This window comes from Musca vetustissima, unplaced genomic scaffold (genome assembly GCF_032173495.1).
Source record: "Musca vetustissima isolate MV318-11 ecotype Yass unplaced genomic scaffold, APGP_CSIRO_Mvet_v1 utg18174, whole genome shotgun sequence".
Lineage (NCBI taxonomy): Eukaryota > Metazoa > Arthropoda > Insecta > Diptera > Muscidae > Musca > Musca vetustissima.
The window spans coordinates 1-8,546 of NW_026886663.1; positions in this window are offsets into that span (position 1 = coordinate 1).

An 8,546-nucleotide genomic window follows, 5' to 3' on the forward strand; every position below is an offset into this window, starting at 1 on the left:
TCTTTTATATTTTGTTCCCACAGCGTAACTGTATCTTTGGGAAGTCTTTGCAAACAAAGAAATACTAAAATTGGGTCCCAATTATCCGTAGGAACATCGTAAATGGCCATGGCAGAAACACACCCATTAATACCTCTTTGTAAATTTTTTAAAGCAGCGCTTGTCTCATTATCTATTATTGGAAGATCAAAAAGAGCTTTAATTTGGTTGTTAACCAAAATGCGAACATTATCATAAGCTTCTTTTAAAGCTTTCCATGCCAAGCTAAAACTTTTGTGAGTTAGGGGGAATTTTGATACTATATCTCGAGCATCACCACTAGTTTTTTTGATTAAATGGCATAATTTTTCTATGTCACTAAGTCGAGAATTACTTATGTACACAGCCGAAAAGAAATCCCGGAAGGTTGGCCATGTAAGAATGTCACCATTGAAAACATCAATATCACAAGGTGGAAGATTGATGCTATGTGCAAAACTATCATTAAGAGAAATATGACTAGCATCAGCAAGAGTAACTGTTTGGTGCGAAACACCAGAAACCGAAGCAGTTTCCTCATCTTGAGGCAAATTCACTCGTGAAGGGACCGGTGGATTACTAACTTTAGTTGGAGTTGGAGTTTTAGGTGTAGGACGAAGTAGATCAACCTTTCTATTGAGGGAAGATAAGACTTTTACATATGCTCTAAAAGCGACCTGATATTTGCTTTCAACCGAGAGAACTTCTTCTTCAGAAGGGTTTTCTTCGATGTGAATCTCGTTCATGCATTTTTCATAACATTCTTTGACTTTACGCCAAAGTTCCTTAGCTTCAGTTGCCTGAATTTCTAAGGCATAGACGTCAAGATCTTCCTCCTGGAGGGAGGTGATGCATGCGTCGTATTTTACGAGAGCATCAGTGGCTCTGATGAAGAAGTCTAGTGGAGTCAAAGGCATTTTGATAAAGAATTAATTCAAAAATAAAGAAAATAATATTCCTCGAAGAAGAAAATTGAACAAAATTTTTATATTTATTCAGAACACTTGTGGGAAGTGTAGAAATAAGACAATGATTTTTAGAAAAAATGGATTAAAAGCCAAAATGTGACCGTAAAATCAAAAATCGAGCTAATAAAACCCAAAAATCAATTACTTTCTCAATTAAAATTGAACGAAAATTCAAATTATTCAACAAGCAGAATGCTTAAAATCGAAAAAATCAGTGATGTATCGTAAATACAACAACTTTTTTCTTATAGAACCACAAAAATGATCAAATTTCCAAAAAAAAAAAACGAAAATTTTTAAAATATAAATTTTTTTCAGTGTACTGAAAATTTCAAAAATTTCTCTAAGTGTATATGGAATATACAAAGTTTTAATTATAACACCGGAGGTGTCCCAAAAAATTAAAACTTTTTGAAAAAGAGAAAAATTCAAATAAAATTCAATGATTTTCACTAATTTTTAAAATTGCAGGATGTAGTGTGCACGTACTGTAGGGTACACACGATCACAACAATTTTTTTTTTTTTCGAAAATTTTCAATTATAATTTAATAGTATTAAGTAAAATTCAATATGTTAATATTGGCAAAAAAATATTTTTAATGCACTTTTTCACTGTTCTCACTATTTCTATTTTGTTTTATTTTATTCTCGGTGGGTATGAAGCGATTATCGTTTACAACAACAACAAGCCGCGTATTGTAAGACGACCAGGTTATGTTTGTTTGGATGTTTATTTTTTTTTTCGGAAATTTAATGAAAACAACGACACTCGCGAATGCACTCTTAAATAGAGATACGTACCTTGATTTTTTTATTGTTATTAAATAAAAAATGAGTGATGATGAGATTGGTGATTTTGTGGTGTTGGTTGTCTTCTAAAAAAAGGAGGAAGAAGAAGAAACCTTCGTATTAATTGTCGTGAACAATTAAATGATCCGGTTCGCTCAGGACCAAATGTTTGCGTAGCAATATGAAAAAAATAAAAATAAATGAAACAAAAGGAGTTAGAATTTTGTTGTCAATATTGACAGTGGGTTTTATTGAAAATTAATTAGAAATATTATCGTAAATAATATAACTTACAAAATTTTGTGTGATGGCTGGACGTAATCCAAAACGAGAAGAAGTGACGTTTAAAGCAACGAGAGAAGCGAGAGAGTTGCAAAGTGGCGCTTAATCGTAGATGTCACTCGTTAGAATTTGACAATGCATATTTGTGATGGAAATCACAAAGATGCATACAAATAGTATGTAGTCAAATTCTAACATACAAAAAGAATGAAATTAATAAAAAATATGTTTAGATTAAACATAGGGGCTACCCCACAAAGGTGGACCAATATTGATAACATTTTGTAGGATTTATGCTACCAAATAAAACAACGAGCAATGATTAGGTTGAAAAACATGCCCAAATCCCTAAAGGATCGTATAATGTGGAGGCTTTTGGGAAGCTTGGGCAAATTTTGTTAGGAACGTTTTGTATTCAATGATGATCCAAAATATAGAATTAAGCCAAATTCCGAATATAGAGGGATGGCGTTATTAGGGGGAGACCCGGACACATGGGCCTATATTGATAGTTTTAAGTAGAGATATTTTCTGCTCAGTAAGTATCCCTATTAAATTCGAAGCAATTCTGTTGAAGGCCGTGCCCAAGATCTTCAAAATACCGAATATTGAGAACTACCGTTATATGGACGGTATCCCGAAAAATAAATAATTTTTGGTACGGAAACTTTCTGCTCAACGACAATCCAAAATATAATAAAATTACTACCAATTCTGTTGAAAAAATCGTCAAAATTCCTCATATTACATAATACCGTTTTATGGGGGTTGCCCTTAAAAGAGATCCAATACGGAACATTTTCAATACCAAATATCCTAGGAGTAGTAATGTATCTGCAAATTTCAAATCTCTTATAGTGGAGGGTATAAAAAGCTTAATATTGGGCTACCGCTATAATGAAGTCTTATAAATATATTGGGAAAATGTAATTAAATCCGAAAGTCAATCTTATATTTGTTAAAAATATTTTTTTCTACGAATTCGAATATAAATACATTTATATCAACAGCAACTTTAGAATTTAAAATTAGAAAAAAATATTACAAAGATCTGCACACTCTACTTTATGGTGGAGGGTTTTTAAAACAAGTCTAAAATCCCGAGAATTATAAATCAACAATATTGCTTGGCAAGAAAACGTTTGCCGGGCCCGCTATATATATATAAATGACTTGCTGTTCGTTAGGTTTTTGTAGGAAGATTTGACGCCATAGCATACTGAACTGAGTCTAGAATTATGATGCACTAAGTTTCGTAAAAATCGGTTCAAATTTAGGTATACTTGCCATATATAGTTTCGTCCGATTTTACGTAAATGATGCACCAAAACCCCTATATATTTTTCGATTTGAATGAAATATGTCATAGCGTACTGAACTTAGTCTAGAATTATATGTGCTAAGTTTCGTGAAAATCGGTTCAGTTTTGTATATAGCTGCTATAAAGACCCAAAGTTTGTACGATTGACACAAAATTTTGTACAATGTACTGAAGTTAATATACATCAATTTCTGGCAAGTTACGTTGAAATCGTTTCATATTTAGATATAGCTCGACACGAAATTTTGCACTACGTATCAAATTGACTCTTGAATGACGTTATTACGTGTTGTTAAAATTAGCGCAGATGCTTCCATATATATTTCAAACGGGTGTCAGATTGAGATTAAATTTTGAAGAGTGCGGCCTACCGAATAGCGTGTATCAAGTTTGCTATACATCGATTTACTTAAATTAGTCCCATTGTACTCAAACGACTCTAAACTTTCCCGAATGAAATGAAATTTAGCATAGGTTCCAGAAACGCATAAAGACCACATATTCAAGTTCGTTCAATTTCATGAAAGTGTTCTTTCGAAAAAGTGACGTCTGTTAGGAGACATATGTAGAATATATCCAAAGTGGTAAAGGGTATCGTATAGTTGGCCCCGTCTGACTTTACATCTTTCCTTTCTGGTTTTACCTTCTAATTGAATTCGTATTTCGCAGTAATTTTATATTATGTTGAAAATGTACCTATCAATATTCACGAGAGCCTCCGAATAGACCCCATACAATGATACTCCACATTATTCGATGTGTTCGGAGGTTTGGCCAACGGTACCCGCAATATTCGGCATTTTGGGGAGCTTCTCTTAGCAAAAATTATCAATATTGGTCCATGTTTTCAGATAGCCCCCATATATGTTATTCCCCTTTGTTCGGCATTTTCTCATGTGGTGTCAAATCTTCCTACCAAAATTTCACATTATAGTTGCTGCAATATGTCATTGACTGGATGGATATTAGAATTAGAATTCTCTGAATGGACACAATCTCGATTCCGAATGTCTTCTGATTTTCAATTCTTGCATTGCCCCAATAAATTCGTGAAACGTGTGCATACAATGATCGCGTGTACATTCAATGATATCCTTCTGATTTTTTTTTTTTTTGTATTCTCACCTAAAATATTTTCAATACAATGACAATCCAATTGAAAAAAAAAATAAAATATGTACATACTTTGAAAATTTCAAAAAAATTGACAATGCCTCATAATATTTTTTGCAAATTTTTCGCGGTTTTCGATTATTTCTCACCTTTTAAACCTTCCCTGAAGCTCCACAAATATTTCAAGACTAAGATAAGAAAAATCCGTTCAGCCGTTCTCGAGTTTTAGCGAGACTAACGAACAGCAATTCATTTTTATATATATAGATAAATAAATTGTTTAAACAATAACTTATTATTTTTTTAATTCAAATGCTTTGAAAGCTTATTGTAACGGTGCATATTCTTGAACAATTTTAGGTAACTGGTTGTGTATAAAGTTTGATGCTTCATATTCATCACTGTCCTTCGATTCCCCACTGATTTTTCCAACACATATTTTGTTGCGTTTCTTCCAACGGAATAGCCATGATGTATTTGGCTCAAAATCTTTTTCTAATTTCACTGCAAATTCTTTAGCTTTGTTTAAAAGCATCAGGCCAGTCACCACTGCATTCTGGCCACGCATTTCATTAAACCATATAAGAAGCGCCTTTTCAATATCAGGGTGATCACCTTTTCTTTGACGCAATGTTTTTAGATTGCACGAATTGGAAGCTTTTTTAATTTTTGAACTATTTTTGATTATTTTATAAACTGTTGATTTATTTACTCTATATTTGGCACTCAGTTGTCCACATTTCATATTATTTTCTTCATAGTCTTTCAATAATTTTAATTTTTTCTCCACACTCAATGTAACGCGCGTACCCATTTTCACAGCTTCTATGAATCTAGCAATTTTTGACATTTATAAATGTTGCCAGAAATCCAAATGCCATTCAAGTTCAAAAAACTGGGTGGCCTATATGAAAATTTCAAGAAACAGGTGCCAGAAATCCAAATGTCATTCAAGTTCAAAAAACAGGGTGGCTTATATGAAAATTTTTTCTATGCAATATTAGTTTTGCATGCACAGAAAATGTGGCCTATAAACGAAAATGGACTATAGGCGAAGTGGACTATAGAACAAATAATTTGTATGAATTTGGAAGAAAAATGTCAGTAAATAGTACTTTTTTCGCTTATATCCGTTTTTGGCCTTTAAGCGAAATGGACTATAAGCGAAAACTACTGTATAGGTTAATTTTTTCGGATAGCCCCCCTATAAGGGTACCCCACAATTTTCGGTATTTTGGGGATCTTGAGCGCGTTTTTCAACCGAATTCGATGAAATTTGGTACACTGGGTTCTAAGTTGGTGCCAAATATATACACAAAAAAATCTAAACATCGTTCCACTTTTTCTGATAGCCCCCATATAAGGGTACCCCCCCCCCAATTTTCGGTATTTTGAAGTTCTTGAGTGTGTTTTTCAACCGATTTCTCTGAAATTTGGTACTTTGAGTTCTTATTGGGTAGCAAATCTCCCCACCAAAAATTATAAATATAGGTAATTTTTTTCGGATAGCCTCCATATAAGGGTAACCCCCATTTTTCGGTATTTTGGAGTTCTTGAGTGCGTTTTTCAACCGAATTCGCTGAAATTTGGTACATTGGGTTCTTATTTGGTGCCAAATATATACACGAAAAATTATAAACATCGGTCCACTTTTACTGATAGTCCCCATATAAGAGTACCCCCCAATTTTCGGTATTTTGGGGTTCTTGAGCGCGTTTTTCAACCGAATTTGCCGTAATTTGGTATTTTGTAGTCGTATAAAGAACCAAAGAAAAAAAAAAATAATAATATTCGCCATATTTTAGTGGTAGTCCCCATATAACTCCATTTTTTATATTAAAATTGTTAGCAATTTTTTTCCGTGTGTTGGGGTTATCCCCTTATAGCTGTATTCCACCATAGAATGAGGATATTCTGTAGACGAAATTTTCAATTCATACACTGCATGGTATGGAAATCTAAAAGGATTTAGTCGATTTAGCCATATGTTGTAATCATTATTCTATCGGTGGATATCGACATAAAAACTAGAACGTGAGGTTTGAGAATGAACTATATCGACCCGCATTTAGGCCCAGGTCCTATATAGAACATCCTACATATTTAATATTTAGCGTGATGTACGGTATTGGGATTCAAAACTAAATTATTAGCTTGGAACTTGAGCAATATCGGCACTTGATGAGGCATAACCTCTTATAATTCCTAATTCCTGCACAATGTTTTCAATATTGGTTCCACTTTAGTATGTATCATATAAATTTGCCCTCTAAATTGGATTATTTTCAGGATTTTATACACATGTTTCACCCTACCATTCGGTTGTAATAAATGTCAACATTTTGGGGTTTTGAGATTTTAGGAAAACCCCCATTGAAATTACTTATATTTATATTTGGTTTACAACAATCGATTGGTAGAATTGTAGTTATATGTATGTTCCCTATATTTTCATTACAAAAATTTTTCAGTATTTCTATGGTGGAGGGTATCCAAAGTTCGGCCTGGCCGAACTTAACGCTTTTTCGCTTGTTCTTTAATCGGATAGTCCTTTTGCATGTTATTATAAAATTAATTTTTGGCACAATTTTGACCATTTTGTGCGGGAGGTACCAGAAGGAGTGGACCGATATTCCCCATCTTCGAACTTAAAATAAGTTTGGAAAAAATATTAAGATTAGCAAAGTTTGAATGAAATCGGTTGCTGCCTTCGAGAGTTATCTTCCGCACCAGCCAGCCAGACAGACGGACATCGCACGAACGGACATGCCTAAATCGACTCCAAATTTTCTGAAACGGATTTGGTCCAAAGAAACCAATATCTCGATGAGACACGTTTTTGCTATGACATGTTTTCAGTCAAATTGAGTTAGGAATACTTTTGAGGAACATTTATCTATCTATATATATAAAAATGAATTGCTGTTCGTTAGTCTCGCTAAAACTCGAGAACGGCTGAACGGATTTTTCTTATCTTAGTCTTGAAATATTTGTGGAGCTTCAGGGAAGGTTTAAAAGGAGAGAAATAATCGAAAACCGAAAAAATTTGCAAAAAATATTATGAAGCATTGTCAATTTTTTTGAAATTTTCAAAGTATGTACATATTTTATTTTTTTTTTCCAATTGGATTGTCATTGTATTGAAAATATTTTAGGTGAGAAAACAAAAAAAAAAAAAAAATTCAGAAGGATATCATTGAATGTACACGCGATCATTGTATGCACACGTTTCACGAATTTATTGGGGCAATGCAAGAATTGAAAATCAGAAGACATTCGGAATCGAGATTGTGTCCATTCAGAGAATTCTAATTCTAATATCCATCCAGTCAATGACATATTGCAGCAACTATAATGTGAAATTTTGGTAGGAAGATTTGACACCACATGAGAAAATGCCGAACAAAGGGGAATAACATATATGGGGGCTATCTGAAAACATGGACCAATATTGATAATTTTTGCTAAGAGAAGCTCCCCAAAATGCCGAATATTGCGGGTACCGTTGGCCAAACCTCCGAACGCATCGAATAATGTGGAGTATCATTGTATGGGGTCTATTCGGAGGCTCTCGTGAATATTGATAGGTACATTTTCAACATAATATAAAATTACTGCGAAATACGAATTCAATTAGAAGGTAAAACCAGAAAGGAAAGATGTAAAGTCAGACGGGGCCAACTATACGATACCCTTTACCACTTTGGATATATTCTACATATGTCTCCTAACAGACGTCACTTTTTCGAAAGAACACTTTCATGAAATTGAACGAACTTGAATATGTGGTCTTTATGCGTTTCTAGAACCTATGCTAAATTTCATTTCATTCGGGAAAGTTTAGAGTCGTTTGAGTACAATGGGACTAATTTAAGTAAATCGATGTAGAGCAAACTTGATACACGCTATTCGGTAGGCCGCACTCTTCAAAATTTAATCTCAATCTGACACCCGTTTGAAATATATATGGAAGCATCTGCGCTAATTTTAACAACACGTAATAACGTCATTCAAGAGTCAATTTGATACGTAGTGCAAAATTTCGTGTCGAGC